Source organism: Gorilla gorilla, chromosome 19 (genome assembly GCF_029281585.2).
Source record: "Gorilla gorilla gorilla isolate KB3781 chromosome 19, NHGRI_mGorGor1-v2.1_pri, whole genome shotgun sequence".
Classification (NCBI taxonomy): domain Eukaryota; kingdom Metazoa; phylum Chordata; class Mammalia; order Primates; family Hominidae; genus Gorilla; species Gorilla gorilla.
Window position 1 is genome coordinate 77,412,619 of NC_073243.2, and position 19,207 is coordinate 77,431,825.

Consider the following 19,207-nt stretch of genomic DNA (forward strand, 5'->3'; position numbering starts at 1 on the left):
CAGCGTGATAAATGGTCCACACTAGCATATACAGCTGTCGTATGAAGGGCTCTCTTGCAATCTCTTCTGCTCCCTGTCAGGAGTTTGATTTTGAATTCAAAACTACCTTAGATGATGTTATGGGTTGAATTATGTCCCCCCAAAATTCATGTGTTGAAGTCCTAGCCCCCAGAATATGACCTTATTTAGAAATAGGGTCATTGCAGGAATAATTAGTTAAGATGAGGTCCTACCGGAGTAGGTTGGCCCCTATTCCAGGATAACTGTTGTCTTTATAAAAAGGGCAAATTCGGACACAGACTCAACACAGGAGTAACACCATGTGTGATTGGAGTTATGCTGCTGAAAGCCAAGGAACGACCAGAAGCTGGGAGAGAGGCTTGGTACAAACCCTTTCCTAGCCTCTCCAAACTAGGGGAGCTTGGCTCTGCTGACACCTTGAGCTCCAGCGTCTCACCTCTAAAACTGTGACACGGTAAATCCCTGTTGCTTAAGCCTCCTGGTTTGTGGTCGCCCTAGAAAACTACTAGTACAGGTGACATTTTGTCCCTGTCACCTTATAGGATCCATTTTTCGGATGATTTCCTCCCCGACACTGGACACTTTAGAGCACTGTGGATGTTTTTTGATGAGGACGCTCTGAGAACCGTGTGTGTTAACTGTGAAAGGAGCAGTTACAATGTGTGGAAGATGAGGTCATGATTTGCTTATTTCAAAAATTAGTTTAGGGTCGATTTGGAATGTCCATCCTTTGAGAAAGAACAAAAAATTCAAGGCCATGGGTTTGACGGAACTTCTGTACCCCAGACCTGGTTTAGAGCCTAAACCTGTGACTGCCTCCAAATTACAGACCCCGTTCCTGATTCCTACCTTTTCACTGGCTGGCACTCCTGATCCCTAGTAATCCTGGGAAGCCTTCATTCTTTTGAGTGTTAGCAGCTTTGTCCTGGTGGGAACTTCTAGAGAACTTTCTGGGAAGGGGAGGTATTCATGGTGTTTGATGTCACGTGCCCCATCTTGAAGGCATAGCTGATAACTCATGGAGGAAAGCTTTTGTTTGTGAGCTCCATCACATCCACTCTGGGGACTTTCTGGAACGTTCTACTTACTTGTTTGGTGCAGGGAGAACTGGGAAGGTTTTCTAGATTCATTCCTACAAAGGAATACTTTGTAACGCCAGTCACTCCCTAGCTTTCTATAAGTAAACCAGATCTGTTCCCTAAGGACAGATTGTTCCAAATTGGTTGCAAAATATGGAATTAATTAAAACAAAACCCACACACCAAAACAGAAACAAATGTCTTTTCTGAAAAGTAAAAGTCTTTTCGCTTAAAACGCATTTTTGCAGAATGTAAACTTTGGGCGTCTTTGTTTTTTTGTTTTTTTTTTTTTTTTTTAAGACGGAGTTTCACTCTTGTTGCCCAGGCTGGAGTGCAACGGCGCGATCTCAACTCACTGCAACCTCCGCCTCCCGGGTTTAAGTGATTCTGCTGCCTCAGCCTCCCAAGTAGCTGGGATTACAAGTGCCTGCCATTATGCCTGGCTAATTTTTTTGTATTTTTAGTAGAGATGGGGTTTCACCATGTTGGCCAGACTGGTCTTGAACCTCTGACCTCAGGTGATCCACCCATCTCAGCCTCCCAAAGTGCTGGGATTACAGGCATGAGCCACTGCACCCGGCCATCTTTGTACATTAATAAACACGAGCAGAGTACAGTGCAAAGAATGCGGGCCTCGGAGAGAGGTGTGTCTGGCTTTTGGACCCACTTACTGGGTGTGTGATGGGGGCAGGTGACCTCAGCCACAGGCTGTTGCTGCTACTTCCCTAAAGGGGTTGTTGAGTGGATGACAGATGATTTACCTAATGTACTGAATACAGCATCTGGCACATGGTAGATGTTCAGCCAGAGGTAACTTGTAACACCCCACCCAGTCAGCCTCAGGCAACCTGGACCCAGAGCACAGCGTGCATCTGAGAAAAGCCCTTTGAGTTTGAGGGAGAGAGAAGAGCCTCAAACTCTGCCTGTTCACTCCACAGGGAAGACAAAGAATAATCTTTGGTCCAGACACTGGGGTCCATTCCAATATTGAGCGAGTGGCGTGGCATGGGGACCCACCATTTGGAAGGGATGCTGGCGGATGCAAGAACCGGGTCCCGGAGCCTGCAGGGCCTGACAGCACCTTTGAGTTCTGGGAGTGTGAGAAGTCTGTGTGGTCCTAGAAGAGGGGCCAGGATGCTGGGCTGCCAGGAGGGGGCTGGGGGGCTCAGGGCGACAGGCCAATTGGTACGGAAGTATGACATGCTGTGAGGACCAGTGGAATGTCAGCCCTGGTCAGAAGTCACCTTCAGCACAGTACCCGCTGCCTTGAACTTGCATGTAAAATTAAATTTAGGGTTGTTGCAAGCTTAGGCTCTGGTTACCCATGGCAACCTTGAGTTCTGTCTGCATTATAGCAGATTTTAAACGGTGTCAAGAGGCTGCTAGAAGGTGTTACTTGGAAAAATGACTGCAGGTAGTGATGTAGGTAGGAGATGGTAGAGAGAAAGAATTGCCAATTGTAGCTTGATACTGCAGTCTCTGGGGCCATTTAGCATAAGGGTCCTGCCTACCTGAATATGCTCAAAGGTGCCTGCCGCTCTGTGCAGGACTGGATATATAGTAAGAGGTCGTCATCACCATGACTTAGAGACATTAAGGAAAGGTGAAATTATACTCAGCTTGCTGTTTAAAAAGCCAGAGAAGCATGTAATACACTTTAGAAAGATTTCCCTTACTGGTTAAAACGAAAACAAGTTTCAGCATTTAAAATTCAATTATGTGGAAAACCTGCCACGTGGAACAGCCCATTCCCCAAGGATGAAGTGTAAATGAAGCATTACCGACTGTTTGTTCGTGACCCGCTTCATTCCTTTCAGACTGCTGTCTCCACGTGCTGTTTCACTCCAGGACTTGGTTTCTGGAAGGTATCCCAGGGTTCATCCAAGTCCTGTTTTCTCACTCTACCAAGGTGGAAACTGAGGCTTCAGGAGGTGGTTTCCTGGGGTCAAGTATCATCTTAGAGAAGAGCGACGCCTAGAATTCATGCCCTCTGACTCAAATTCTAGAATGTTTTCTTTAACATCATAAATAACAACTAATGAGGCTGGGCATAGTGGCTCATGCCTGTAATGCCAGCACTTCGGGACGCTGAGGCGGGTGGATCACTTGAGGTCAGGAGTTTGAGACCAGCCTGGCCAACATAGTGAAACCCCATCTCTACTAGAAATACAAAAAATTAGCTGGGCATGGTGGCACACTCACCTGTAGTTCCTGCTATTCAGGAGGCTGAGGCAGGAGAATCGCTTGAAGTGGGAGGCGGAGCTTGCAGTGCGCCGAGATCACGCCACTGCACTCCAGCCTGGGCAACAGAGCAAGACTCCGTCTCAAAAAATAATAATAATAATAAAAATAACTAATGAAATTAGGATGGTTTTTTAACAGTTTATTATTTACATAAAAACATAGAAAATCTATGTTTTTACCTGTTCTGAAAATGGATAGTTACATCTAGAACCTTCCATCTCAACAAGAGTGTAGCTTATAGCTGCCTCCTAAGAGTGTGGCGATGGCCATTGGAGAGGACAGTGGGAGCTTGCTTTCCTCACCTCTTGGGAGTGCCATCTGACAAGCTGTGAGGATCTGAGGGCTGTCGCCTGCCATCTTGTGGTTGAAATCGAGCACAGTGAGAGAAAGTGCTGGGAGCCCCAGTCCAGTTTATTATTCACAGGCTGTGTGTGTTTCACCGCCGTGCTGTTTGGCTGATGTTTTCAGCCTTCAGAGCTCTCTCTTGAATGGCAACATCTGAGCTATCCTCTCCCGTCTGTGACTGGTGTTTTTTCCTGTGGCCCTGGTAGGTGCCCCATTCGAGTTCCTTCACACACACAGCCTCGGCCCTCAGGCATCGCACTAATGAATGAGGAGTTGATCTGAGAAATCCGCCTGTGCTAAGCTCTTCGTGATGGATGACAGAGGGGAGTTATTCATCCCCAGTTTCTCTAACTCTGTTCTGGAATCAGAAGCCTTTTAAGGAAAGCGTGAGCAGCAAGACAATTTCCAGCACTACAATGGCCAGTGGGGTGAGTTCTTTCAGAAAACTGGCAAACTTGGCCACACCCTCCGTCGCAGCCCACAGATCATTGTTGAAAGCCACATGCACAGCTGCTTTTCAGGGTCCACTTGTTTTTATGAGGGAAGAGATTCCATAAAAAGAGCGACTTTCCATCATTTAAAGAGGATTGAGTCCAGAGATGCTCTTTAATTTTATCCCAGTGACCTGCTCCTCCTCTGGTACCCTGGTCACAACCTTTCTGAATGGGGGCAGCACAGCCCCTGGGTGATTAACTTGAGCCATGGAAGATGGAAAACCCAAATACCTACATAAGACACTCGCTTTTAAACTCTTAGCACTACTTTCGGGAATTGTAATGGTAATTGTAAACCATACAGAGAAGAAAGATAAAAGCATCTTAGTGTGGTTATAGTGTTACTGGTCCAACTTCATACCCTTCTATAGGCACCCCCGGGCCATTTTCAGCAATCCTGACTTCTACTTTATCTTTTGTGTCCAGGTACTAAATACGTTATGAACATTTTTATTCTCTCGTTTTAAGCACCAAATGCCCTCAAAATGGCTTTTTTTTTCTTCTCCAGAGATTTTTTTTTTTTTTTTGAGATGGAGTCTTACTCTGTCGCCCAGGCTGGAGTGCAGTGGCGCGATCTCCGCTCACTGCAAGCTCCGCCTCCCGGGTTCATGCAATTCTCCTGCCTCAGCCTCCCGAGTAGCTGGGACTACAGGTGCCCACCACCACACCTCGCTAAATTTTTGTATTTTTTTTAGTAGAGACGGGGTTTCACTGTGTTACCCAGGATGGTCTCGATCTCCTGACCTTGTGATCCGCCCACCTTGGCCTCCCAAAGTGCTAGGATTACAGGCTTGAGACACCACGCCTGGCCGCCTCCAGAGATTTTTGAACTTCAGGCTTTGGCACCTGCTTTGGCCCTTGGCCCCTTCTTAGTTACTGTGGAAGAAGAGGCAGGTAACCGACTGCAATGAGTAGGTGAGCCCTTCCTATGAACTTCACTCGCATTCCACCTGGGTTTGCCAAGTACAGAAATGGACAGACTTGCGCTTGCATCTTCTGGTGTTGGAGGGCACCAATATCAAAAGGTGACCTCTTGCTGGAGGACAACAATATCTGCTATTTAAGGACCCAAATATATAACTCTTGTACAATGTAAAATGAAATAAAGCTTTTAAACAGTTATATAGATTTCTTCATGGGATTCTACTTTGAGATGTGATCTTTCTCCGAAGATTTTGAGGATGAGAGTTTGTTTAAAATGTTCTGAAGCTCTGATACTAGTGGCCTTTTCATTTTTTATTTTTTTGAGACAGAGTCTCGCTGTCGCCTAGGCTGGACAGAGCACAATGGCACGATCTTGGTTGGCTCAATGCAACCTCCCCCTCCCGGGTTCAAGCAATTCTTCTGCCTCCAGCTCCGAAGCAGCTGGGACTACAGGTGCACACCATGCCCGGCTAATTTTTTGTATTTTTAGTAAAGACAGGGCTTCACCATGTTGGCCAGGCTGGTCTCGAACTCCTGACCTCAAGTGATCCACCCACCTCGGCCTCCCAAAGTGCTGGTGTTACAGACCTGGCCTTACTAGTGGCTTTTTTGATAACTTGGAATAACAATGTTGAATTGTATGGAGCAACAATGTTGAATTGTATGGATCTCTTATTTTTGAGTCACAGAAACTTGGATGCCAGGGCTGCAGTGATGGTATAATAGCTGACTCATCCCTCAGGGCTCTTTGTTCACCAAAGGAAAGATGATTCTATCATTTGCAATGTCTCTTTGACTTAAATTTAGCCATTTCCTTTTGGGGAGGAAGGCTGGGCTAGTTCCATAGCTGAAGTGCATGTCTCCCCAGCCCTTAGGCTGGACTATAAGGTTGATCAGTTTAAATGGGGCTGGGATTTATTAAGAAACTTTTGACCTTGGGAATCACAAATGTATCCTCACAAATATTCCTGAAAGGAGGCCTGAACTATTATGGGGTCGAGGGGAGTGGATAGCCTTAAAATTTCAAGCTCTAGCCAGGCATGGTGGCTCATGCCTGTAGTCTCAGCACTTTTGGAGGCCAAGGCAGGTGGATCACTTGAGGTCAGGAGTTGGAGACCAACCTGGCCAACACGGTGAAACCCCATCTCTACTAAAAATACAAAATTTAGCCAGGCGTGGTGGTGCATGCCTGTAATCCCAGCTACTTGGGAGGCTGAGGCAGGAAAATTGCTTGAACCCAAGAGGTGGAAGTTGCAGTGAGCTGAGATCGTGCCACTGCATTCCAGTCTGGGCAAGAGAGTGAGACTCTGTCTCAAAAATAAATAAATAAATAAATAAAAATTCAAGCTCTGTTAAGTACAGGTCTCTGTTAAATTCCATGGCAAATCTGGGTTTTTCCCTGACTCAAGGGTTTTATTTAGTCCAGATATCCACTCCTGTGAAGTCCTCATCTGAACCAGTGTAATGGGCAGAAAGAACTTACATAGAAGTCACCAGAAAATGGTTCATGCTCTAGAATGGTGGTTGCTAAGGTGAGAAGCCTGAGAAGATCCATGGGTAAGAGGAAAAATTATCAGTATCCCAAGAAATTTTTTATCTTTTAAAAAAATTGAGTTTGACCAATAATTTAGATATGGATTGACACTGGCTTCCTTGTTCAATCAAATGTCAGAGAGTCCCATTTTCTGTGTAGTCCATGACATATGCTGAGGGAAGGGGAGAAGGTCCACAAAGGCCCCCTCACTGGTTAATATACAACCCTCTTTTTTTTTCTGTCCCCCAGGCTGAAGTGCAGTGACACAATCAAAGCTCACTGCAGCCTTGAACTCCTGGGCTCAAGCAATCCACCTATCTCAGCCTCTCAAGTAGCTGAGACTACAGGTGTGAACCATGGTGCCTGGCCTGTTTAATCCACTTTGGGCTTATGTCAAGGGACTGGAGTTTATGTAGGCTCACCTGATGAAGCGGGTTTATGGATTAAATTATTTTGTTTTAACTGAGTTAACCTTTACCAAATGGGCAGAAAAACTAAATAAATTTCTTATTTTTATTTTTAATATACAGAGATGAGGGTCTCACTATGTTGTCCAGGCTGTTCTCAAATTCTTGGCCTCAAGGGATCTTCCTATCCCAGCCTCCCGAAGTGCTGGTATTACAGGAGTGAGCCACTGCTCCCGGCCTAAAAATACTACAATTAATGCAGGTGTAAGCAAACAATAAGAAATGACTGGGTTAACACTTTTCTTCCTGCTACCATGTGCTAGTTATGAAGTAAAACAGTGACAATCTACGTAGACTGAGAAGTCAGACAAAAACATAAAATTCATCAGGAGACTATGTGAAATATAAACTTACAACCACTAGCATTAAAGAAAAACCTCATCCTAAGCATAGATTGTGCCTTATGGTAATACTTGACGATATGAGACCATCATAATTAGCAAGATATTTAAAATCTAAGTATTCACGGCCGGGTGCGGTGGCTCACTCCTGTAATCCCAGCACTTTGGGAGGCCAGGGCAGGTGGATCACGAGGTCAGGAGATTGAGACCATCCTGGCTAACATGGTGAAACCCCGTCTCTACTAAAAATACAAAAAATTAGCCGGGCATGGTGGCAGGCGTCTATAGTCCCAGCTACTCGGGAGGCTGAGGCAGGAGAATGGCGTGAACCCGGGAGGTGGAGCTTGCAGTGAGGGGAGATTGCACCACTGTACTCCAGCCTGGGCGACAAAGCGAGACTCCGTCTCAAAAAAAAAAAAAAAAAAAAAAAAAAAAAAATCTAAATATTCACAACGTGAATACAAATAGTTTAAAATGTTTTAGCAGTGTTTAAAATTACGTATTACTAAATCTAGTCCAGGATTTTAGCAAACTGAATATTTAACAGCCTGTTTTGAGGGTTTTTAAAAACATAATTGCTTAAGGTAAAAAGCTACATACCAGTAGAAAAACAGCCTTCCTGATGTGGTCAAAATAGCTAAAATAATACATGGAAAACAATATAGCTGCAAAATAAAACGCACGGTTTTGTCAGCAAATTCCGATGCACAGATCCACAGATGTGGAAGATGCACAGAAATATTGCTGAAGTTTCAAAGAAAGAGTGTAGTGGGGGAGATCTGCTGTGCAGTTGGACTTAAGTACTGCTGTTTCACACATGTTCCAATTAAGAGTATTTGCTTGATTCTGGCCAGGCACGGTGGCTCATGCCTGTAATCCGAGCACTTTGGGAGGCCAAGGTGGGCAGATCACTTGAGCCCAAGAGTTTGATAACAGCCAAGTCAGCGTGGTGAAACCCCATCTCTATTTTTGTAAAAACTTTTTTAAATAAAAAAGATTTTTAAAAAAGAATATTTGCTTGTGTCTGTTTCAATAATGAAATAGACCTATTTATTTGTGAGGTCACTAAAAGAAAGAGGTACCAGAAAAGATGTATTTTTCAAAATTCAATGCCTTTGTTAGTTAAAACAATGGTTTATGGGAAAATTATATCAGGTAACAGTAGCTTTAACTAGAATAAAAAGGAATTCAGGATATCCCAATTACACTGATTTGAGTTTTACAAATTATATGTTGATGAAAAGAGTCAAACTTTGTAAAATATTTAGAGTTTTATTCTGAGCCAAATATGAGTGACCAAGGCCTGAGACATAATCTCAAAAGGTCCTGAAAACATGTACCCAAGGTAGGTAGGTTACAGCCTGATTTTACACCTTTTAAGGGGACAGAAGTTATAAACAGACACCAATCAACATGGGGACAGCCTTCCAGGTCAAAGGTGGATTCAAAGATTTTCTGATTGACAATTGGTTGAAAGAGTTATTATCTAAAGACATGGAATTAGCCCTGGTGTCGTGGCTTACGCGTGTAATCCCAGCACTTTGGGAGGCCAAGGCGGGTGGATCACCTGAGGTCAGGAGTTCGAGACCAGCCAGGCCAACATGGTGAAACCTCGTCTCTACTAAAAAAAAAGAGCCAAGCAAGGTGGTGGGTGCCTGTAATCCCAGCAACTTGGGAGACTGAGGTACAAGAATCGCTTGAACCTGGGAGTCAGAGGTTGCAGTGAGCCAAGATTGTGCCACTGCACTCCTGCCTGGGTGGCAGCGAGACTCCATCTAAAAAAAAAAGAAAGAAGGAAGGAAAGAAAAAAAGACCTGGAATCAATAGAAAGGAGTGTATGGGTTAAGATAGGCGGTTGTGGAGGCCAAAGTTCTTCCTATGTAGAAGAAGCCTCCAGGTAGCAGGCTTCGGAGAGACTAGATGGCAAGGCCGGGGGCGGTGGCTCATGCCTATAATCCCTACACTTCAGGAGGCTAAAGTGGGTGGATCACCTGAGATCAGGAGTTTGAGACCAGCCTGGCCAACATGATGAAACCCCGTCCCTACTAAAAATACAAGAAAATGAACTGGATGTGGTGGCAGGCACCTATAATCCCAGCTACTCAGGAGGCCGAGGCGAGAGAATCACTTGAACCCAGGAGGCAGAGGTTTCAGTGAGCTAAGATCGCGCCACTGCACTCCAGCCTAGGCAACAAGAGCAAAACTCTGTCTCAAAAAAAAAAAAAAAAAAGAAAAAAAGAAAAAGAATGGGTGGCAGATGTCTCTTATCAGACTGTAAAAGGTGCTAGACTCTTAGTTAAATCTCTCCTGGATCAGCAAAAGACCTGGGAAAGGAAGGGGATCCTTTATAGGATGTAGATTTTCCCCACAAGAGACAGCTTTGCAGGGCTGTTTCAAAATATGTCAAAGAGATATATTTTGGAATAAAATGCTTCAATTTCTTTCAGCGCCTGCTGTCTGTCATATGATGCTATACTAGAGTCAGGTCAGCATCTGGTGTCTTACTGCTACAAAGAGTCTGTTTTGTCTGTCTTGAAGTCTCTATCTTAATGTTAACGCTGGTCTGTTGTGCCTGAATTCCTAAGGGAAGAGAATATAATGAGGCATGTCCTACGCCTTTTTGCCTGTCATGGCCTGAACCAGTTTCTCAGGTTTACTTTGGAATCCCCTTGGCCAAGAAGCAGGGTCCACTTAGTCAGCTGGAGGGCTTAGAATTTTATTTTCGGTTTACATATGAATGTATTAAATAATCACATGAACCCTGAAAATTTTGTAAAAACTTAAATGTGTAAATAAAATTTTTTTTTTAATTTAGGTAAGGTTACAAAAATAGGCCAAGAGCATGAAATTGATTCAGCCATTTCATCCTCTTGGCCTATTTCAGGGAATGATGATGAAAATATCTTACTACATAGAGGTTTGATGTTTATTTCTAAACAAAGCATTTATTAGAGTAATAGAACTTAAACATGACTGGGATTGGGCCAGGCGCAGTGGCTCATGCCTGTAATACCAACATTTTGGGAGGCTGAGGCAGGCGGATCACGAGGTCAGGAGATCGAGACCATCCTGGCTAACACAGTGAAACCCTGTCTCTACTAAAAATACAAAAAATTAGCTGGGCGTGGTGGCAGGCGCCTGTAGTCCCAGCTACTTGGGAGGCTGAGGCAGGAGAATGGCATGAACCCGGGAGGCGGAGCTTGCAGTGAGCCGAGATCGCGGCACTGCACTCCAGCCTGGGGGACAGAGCCAGACTCCATCTCAAAAAAAAAAAAAAAAGATGACTGGGATTTTTCTTCTACGAAAAAGACAGGTGATTCAAATTTGAGGACCTTATCTCTGAAGCCAAGTACAGTAGTTCCCAGTGGCCTCCCTGGAGGCTATTTTTGCAAGGACAAACACATGTCTCTCCAAGGTAAAGATGGTGTTGTAACAATAAATAAGAACTACTTTTCGAAAGAAAGTCATGCTATGCAAAGGGCATTTTCAAGATGGATATTAGGAAATGTTTCCATAGTGATATGACTTTTCTTTTTTTTTACAAAAGTATTAACATTTGCCAACAAAAAGTTTCAGATGCATCTTTAAAATCTTGAGAGCAAAATTTTATATTTTTAAATCTTCCAAAGAATTTTAGAGGAGCTATATGTTAAAAACTATTAAAAGTACAGTAGCTTCAGAGTTTGCAAGAAAAACTTGACAAAGTCAATGCACAATTTCAACCAAAACCAAAGCACAGGTGGTGGATAGGGTTGGAAAATGACTATTATGATTGATTAAATCATAATCAATGCCACTAACATATTTCTTCCATTTGAATCTATGTATCCTTGTGAGGTATCTTCAGCTATGGCAGCTGTTAAAAGCAGCATCCAGGCTGGGCGCCGTGGCTCACGCCTGTAATCCCAGCACTTTGGGAGGCTGAGGCAGACGGATCACGAGGTTAGGAGATCGAGACCATCCTGGCTAGCAGGGTGAAACCCCGTGTCTACTAAAAATACAAAAAATTAGCCGGGCGTGGTGGCAGGCGCCTGTAGTCCCAGCTACTCGGGAGGCTGAGGCAGGAGAATGGCGTGAACCCAGGAGGCGGAGCTTGCAGTGAGCCGAGATCGCGCCACTGCACTCCAGCCTGGGCGACAGAGTGAGACTCCATCTCAAAAAGAAAAAAAAAAAAAAGCATCCAACCTGGTGTGGTGGCTCACACCTGTAATCCCAGCACTTTGGGAGGCTGAGGTGGGCAGATTACTTGAGGTCAGGAGTTCAAGAACAGCCTGGCCAACATGGTGAAACCCTGTCTCTACTAAAAATACAAAAATTAGCCGGCCATGGTGGTGGATCCCTGTAATCCCAGCTACTTGGGAGGCTGAGGTGGGAGGATCCCTTGAATCCAGAGGCAGAGGCTGCAGTGAGCTGCGACTGCACCACTGCACTCCAGCCTGGGCAACAGAGCAAGACTCCATCTCAAAAAAAAAAAAAAAAAAGCACCCATTTGTTATGAAATTACTTGAAGCTGTACTTCTGGATTATCACATCCCAAAATGTTAAACCAAGTTTTTGAAAATCTTGAAGTATATTTAACTACATAGCTTTTAAAATATTAAGCACTTCAGGTTAAATATATCTATCTATCTAGATAGATAGATAGATAGATAGATAGATAGATAGATAGATAGTTTTTTTTTTTTTTGAGACAGAGTCTCACTGTCTCACCCAGGCTGGAATGCAGTGGTGCAATCTCGGCTCACTGCAGCCTCTGCCTCCCGGGTTCAAGCAATTATCCTGCCTCAGCCTCCCAGGTAGCTGGGACTACTGGCACACACCACCACGTCTGGCTAATTTTTGTATTTTTGGTAGAGACAGGATTTCACCATGTTCGTAAGGCTGGCCTTTAATTCATGACCTCAGGTGATCCGCCTGCCTTGGCCTCCCGAAGTACTGGGATCACAGGCGCGAGCCACTGCACCTGGCCTTTTTTTTTTTTTTTTTTTTTTTTTTAGACAAGGTCTGTGTCTGTCACCCAAGCTGGAGTGCAATGGCACAATCATGGCTCACCGCAGCCTCAACCTCCCGGACTCAGGTGATCCTCCCACCTCAGCCTCACGAGTAGCTGGGACTACAGGTGTGTGTCACCAGGACTGGCTAATGTTTTGTGTTTTTTTTTAGAGATGGGGTTTCGCTATGTTGCCAAGGCTGGTCTTGAACTCCTGGGCTCAAGCAATCCACCTTCCTCAGCCTCCCAAAGTGTTGCGATTATAGGCGTGAGCCACCACACCCAGCCTCTCAATTTTCGTTTTTTACTGACAGGCATGAAAAATCAAAATTTCGAAAGTAGTCATCTCACAAGTAGAGAGTTTAGCCCTGTCCTCCTAGGGAAGGTGTCTCTTTTGAGATCTACAGGATCTAGATGTCTCTCATCCACCCTGTGCCTGCCACCCATCCTCCCCAGAGAACTGGTTTTCTTTGGGATCTGCAAACCAGACCTTCTAACTTCTCCACCCTAGTTTCTCCTCTCTTGTTCTCTAAGTCTGACCCTTGAGTTCCCAAGGAGAGGAGTCAGTGTGTCCTGGCCAGCTACCCTACCAGGCACAGATGCACTGGCACCTCTTGCTGAGTGCTTGCTCCCTAGACCATTTGCAAGCTCTCTGTGGCTCGTTCTTCTCCTGTTTATTCATTTTAGAACAACATATTTATAATTCTATCACTTAATTCCTCAGATACCCCATCTCTCCTCCCACACTAATTTTTATTTATTTCAATGGCAACATTAAAACAGCATTTTAAAGAAAAGAACAACTTGTGATTCGCCTACACTAATTCTCCATTAATTTAATTTTTCTATGTTAAGATCTAATCTGTGACCATGTGCCTACAGCTCTATCATGCTAACTCAACAGGTATAATTTTTCTGTTTCCTTCTAATCTGTGTTCATTTGCAATATATATATTTTCAGACTACCTTTGTTGATTCTTTTCATTGGAAAAGATTGTTTTACCATGTGCATGAGATAGAATGGAAGGACAGTGAGTGAAAAGTTTACTCAGTTCAGACCTCCATTCTCTTGTCACTACAACCAGCTATACCCCGAGCCTCACTCTGTTACCAGTATCTTTCCAAGGATTCTCTAAGCATCTACAAGTACTCTGTTAACGTCTTTTTTACACAATGGGGCACATGGTCCACACTATTCTGAATCTTAATCTTTTTAAAAAATCTTAAAAACCCATCTTAGCACTTGTTTCAAATCAGAACATGTCACTTCGTCTCTCGTTCTTTTTAACAGCTGTATAGTATCCCGCTGGAGGTTCCTCATGTGATTTATTTGATCAGTCACCAACTGGTGGGTGTTTTTATTGTATAGTCTTTTTTGCTGTGTCCAGAATTCTGGGCTGGGTGCGGTGGCCCACACCTGTAATCCCAGCACTTTGTGAGGCTGAGGTGGGTGGATCACCTGAGGTCAGGAGTTCAAGACCAGCCTGACCAATGTGGTAAAACCCCATCTCTACTAAAAATACAAAAATTAGCTGCGAGTGGTGATGTGCACCTGTAATCCCAGCTACTCAGGAGGCTGAGACAGGAGAGTCGTTCGAACCTGGGAGGCTGAGGTTGCAGTGAGCCGAGATCATGCCACTGCACTCCAGCCTGGGGGACAGAGCAAGACTCTGTCTCAAAAAAAAAAAAAAAAAGAATTCTGCAATACATTTTATGTTCATATGTCTGTGTATATGTATGAGTATATGTAATGGATACATTCGTAGAAGTGGGATCCTCAAATGAATCACATTTTAAATGTGTTACTCCTATTGCAAATTGCTTTCCCCAAGAGATTATACTAGTATGTATCCCCAGTGACAATATACAAAAGTGCTGTTTTTCTCGCAGCTTCACAAACACCACAGGAATTACTTTGAATCATACTACGTGCAGCATTCTCTATTATCCTTTTCTTACCCACACAATGGGTGGGTTCAGTCACTTGACAGGTGACAGCCTGATGATGACAATGAAGGAGGATTTGGCAAGGGATTTTATTCCTTGCAACAAGTCAAGTAAGGAGAATACCAGGGATAGCTCCCAATGCAGTGCCTCCCCAAGCTGGGGGCTGGGTCTGGTAATGAGGTGTAACCTGATTGGATCTTGCAATGAGGTGATGCTGGGATACTTGATATGACTGGATGTGGCCATGGGGTAATGCCAGAGCTCAATCTGATTGGATTCTGGATCCTGCCATACAGTGTCCCCTTCTTAATTTCATCCCACTCCTCAGCCCAAGCACTTAGGTTCTTCCTGTGGTTGCAGGCTTGGTTCATCTAGGCATGCTGAGGTCACATGACTTGAGGGACCATGGCAAACGAAAAACAGCTCTCCATCTTTTTACATAAAAGTGGAACCAGATTGGTCTGGTGTGGCTATGCTTTTTCACTTAACACATTTGAACACGTTCCTCCTTATTAAGTGGTCTTGATAGGTATAATCATCACTGATAATTTAGGTAAGCATGTTCTTTCTGTCCTTGCCAGTTTGTCAGTGTTAACACGGCATTTATTTTTTTTTAACTTTTTTTTAATTTTTATTTTTTCATCCTTGGGCAAGGGCCATGCTAATCTTCTCTGTATCGTTCCAATTTTAGTATATGTGCTGCTTAAAATGCTTGTGATCATGACTATTTTTTTCCTTTTGAACCATCCTTTTAGGACAAATTTCATGGAATGAAGGTATTAAATCAAAGGACATTTTTGCCAAATTGTTTTATACAAATTATTTTACCAAATTACACCCCTACCAATAATGTATGAATGCCAGAGTGCCAGAAGCATTTCCAGGTTGGGTATTATAATTTAAATTTATGTTTTCTTAATTGAAATATGGCTCATTTTGTAGTTTTAATTTGCACTTATTTGATCAGGAAGTTTGGCCATTTTGCCCTAATTTTTTTTTTCTATTTTATTTTACTTGTCATCTAAACAATCTATTCATGTCCTTTGTCCATTATCTCTTGAGGCCCTCATCTGCAGCATTGGATATGCATTTAAATATTATAGATCTTAATCTTTTTACCCCATGTGGTTAAAATTCTCCTTAATCTTTTAAATGTTGTTATTACTATATGGAAGTTTTAACTGTCTCTGTAGGCAAGTCTGATTTTTTTCTTTTATAATCATCTTTTCACTTCTTCAGATCTTAGGATGATATCATTTTCCCAAAGACCCACAACTCTCTTCTACCAATTTTAGTGATTACATTTTTAAATTTATCTTTAAAATTTAAATTTAAATTTAATGGGCATTTATTTTGATGGAAATTATAAATCTAATTTTTTTGTAAATTACTATCTGATTATCTAAATACCATGTAATCATTAATTTTTCTCAATTTGTGAGGTTTGAGTTATTATTATTATTATTTTTTTTTTGAGATGGAGTCTCACTCTGTCACAAGGCTGGAGTGCAATGGCGGGATCTTGGCTCACTGCAACCTCCGTCTCCCAGGTTCAAGTGATTTTCCTGCCTCAGCCTCCTGAGTAGCTGGGACTACAGGCGTGCACCACCACACTCAGCTAATTTTTGTATTTTTAGTAGAGACGGGGTTTCACCATGTTGGCCAGGATGGTCTCGATCTTTTTGACCTCGTGATCTACCCGCCTCGGCCTCCCAAAGTGCTGGGGTTACAGGCATGAGCCACTGCACCCGGCCATGATTTTTTTTTTTATTACACTTTAAGTTCTGGGATATGAGTGCAGAATGTGCAGATTTGTTACATAGGTATACATGTGTCATTGTGATTTGCTGCGCCCATCAAGCCGTCATCTAGGTTTTAAGCCCCACATGCAATAGCTATTTGTCCTATGCTCTCCCTCCCCTTATCCCCCATCCCCCAATAGGCCCCAGTGTGTGTTGTTCTCCTCCCTGTGTCCATGTGTTCTCATTGTTCAACTCCCACTTATGAGTGAGAACATGCAGTGTTTGGTTTTCTGTTCCTGTGTTAGTTTGCTGAGAATGATGGTTTCTAGTTTCATCCATGTCCCTGCAAAGGACATGAACTCATCGTTTTTTATGGCTGCATAGTATTCCGTGGTGTATATGTGCCACATTTTCTTTATCCAGTCTATCATTGATGGGCATTTGGGCTGGTTCCAAGTCTTTGCTATTGTAAATAGTGCTGCAATAAACATATGTGTGCATGTGTCTTTACAGTAGAATGATTTATAATCCTTTGGGTATATACCCAGTAATGGGATGATTTATTATGATTTATATGTGTACATACACAAACTTTTTTTCACGCAATCTTTTTTTTTTTTTTTTGAGAGAGCGTCTCACTTTGTCACCCAGGCTGGAGTGCAGTGGCATGATCTCAGCTCACTGCAACGTCTTGGGCTCAAGTGATCCTCCCACCTCAGCCCCCCAAGTAGCTAGGACTACAGGTGCACACCACCACACCTGGCTAATTTTTTTGTAGTTTTTTTTTTTTTTTTCCAAATCAATAGGTCTTTTATTGCATCATTTAAATATCACATATAGGTCTTAGGAAGCATCCGGCATCTTGTTTCTGTAGCTGGACAACTCTTAGATCTTATTAATCAGCCTCCTGAACGGTTTGTTTTTTCAGAGACATAGATACCATCCAAAAATTTCCTGATATCCTTGTTTTTAACCTTGTGGCTTGCTGAATCAAAGCCGCTGAATTTGAAACAAGCTCAATGTCATTTCCTTCAAGGATTAATTCATCTTTCTGAGTTTGAGATACTGAACAAGGAACACCTGGCCTCATCCAAACCCTGCAGATGTATTTTTCACCCAAGAAATTTCGGATTTCAACAGAAGACCAATTCTCCTGGATAATGATATTGATGGGGAAGTGCACATACACAGACCTCATCTTGTAACGGAAGCCCAGTGTAACACCCTTGATCATGTTCTGTGCATAACTGCAAATAGTCTGAACGGTAGCCAGCTCCTTTCTGTTACCCCACCATTTGTCAACCTGGGGCCTCTTTTTTTTCTTTCCGAGAAGACTGAGTTCTACGTTGATGTGATTGAAGTCCCTCCGCAGGGTTCCTCTGGGGCCCTTCACAATAACTGTGCATCCCTTTAGAGTGATATTGACATTTTCTGGAATGTTGACAGTCTGATTGCTGAGAATGGTCTTCATTCTCGCAGTAGACGTGGCAAAAAAAAAAAAAAAAAAAAGCAAGCATCTTTTGTGGCTTACACCTGTAATCCCAGCACTTTGGGAGGCCAAGGCAGGTAGATCACGAGGTCAGGAGATCGAGATCAGCTGGGCCAAGGCATGGTGAAACCTGTCTTTACTAAAAATAGAAAAAAATTAGCTTGGTATGGTGGCGTGCACCTGTAATCCCAACTACTTGGGAGGCTGAGGCACAAGAATCATTTGGACCCAGGAGGCGGAGGTTGCAGTGAGCTAAGATGGCGCCACTGCACTCCATCCTGGGGGACAGAGTGAGACTGTCTCAAAACACAAACAAGCAAAACAAACAAAGCAGAGAGTTTGGCTGGTAACAGAAGTAACACTCAGAAAAATGCTCCAGCTGGCCTAGAGGAAAGCAAATAACCTCCACTGTCAACTGCAACTGGAGAAGTGCAACCTCTAGGAACTGAAAGCAGTCCCTGATTGGCAACTCACAGGAAAAAGATACCTCAGGCCTACAACCACAAAGAATTGAACTCTGCCATCAAGCGGTGAGCTTGGAAGATATAGGAGCAGGAAAACCACCTCCATCCTCTTACGGTCCTGAGAATTGAGATAAGATAGATTACAGGAAAAAAGCATACACATTTCTTTACAGATGTTTTACAGGAGCCCTCCTAAAATAATGAAGACCCAAAGAAGCAGTGATTGTCAGTTTCTTCCATTCTGGATTGGACACAATAGTAAACTGTGAACATGTGTGAGGCGAAGGGGTTTGCGCTAGGATAGTAAATAGGGTAGGAAAATAGCTAGGAAGAGAAAGGCTTGTTTGTACAGAATTTCCTTGACCTCAACTTTCTCGTCCTTGATGGCAAGGATGTTGCATCTTACTAGTATAGGGAGGGCGTCTTTCACATGGGAATTTAATCTTCTGCTTTTAAGAAACAGCATGAAGGTCAAAGCGATCTTTTTGCACCTGCTGTTTTTCAAGTGCCTTTAACTTAAATAATCAGTATTCCAGGATAGCATATTTTAACTCCTTCAAAAAGGTCCCTGAGCCCCAGATGAGATTGTTGGCAGCTCCAGTCAACACAAGCCCAGCCATGCCATAGCTGTATTCTTACCTACAGAACCGTGAGCTAATAAATGGGTATTGCTCCAAAGCTTCTACATTTGTGGTAATTTGTTACATAGCAATAGAAAACAAATATAATGGCAACATGCAATTTAGTACTTGATCCCTCTCCTGTCATTTACTCATTGTTTTGCATGTATAAATCTTGCCCTCCTTAACCAGATTATAACCTCCCTGAGAACCAGACCAAATTTGATGTTTTTTCTGCATAGCCAAATTATCTACCATGCCATAGGGGCTACACTGGGAGGAAGGTGGGGTGAGTGTTTAACATCCTGGCTTTAGAATCAGTCTGCCTTGATCCTTTTGTAGTTCGTGAGTATGATGACTGGGTGTTCACGCCCGTGTGTGAGATGTGCCACCCTCAAACCTTGTTACAATGTCAGTGCATTACCTGTCTAACCTGAAAAAAAAAAGAATCAGACTGTCTTGGCTTAAATCTTGGCTTAAACTTTCTAAGCTTTAGTTCCCTCATC

At 43.3% G+C, this 19,207-nt stretch overlaps 1 protein-coding gene, 1 non-coding gene and 2 pseudogenes across 6 annotated transcripts in view; 2 read left to right on the forward strand and 2 right to left on the reverse strand.

Moving 5' to 3' along the window:
• The window catches only part of PDZD2 (PDZ domain containing 2), a 472,513-nt gene that overhangs the window by 166,139 nt on the left and 287,167 nt on the right, over positions 1–19,207 (forward strand). The window lies entirely within an intron of this gene.
• Positions 15,002–15,098, reverse strand: LOC115931400 (uncharacterized; annotated as a pseudogene).
• LOC101129042 (large ribosomal subunit protein uL6-like) lies at positions 16,989–17,599 on the reverse strand (annotated as a pseudogene).
• On the forward strand, positions 19,032–19,135 carry LOC115931348 (small nucleolar RNA U13). The gene has a single exon (XR_004067854.1). It is a non-coding gene; the product is annotated as a small nucleolar RNA U13 (small nucleolar RNA).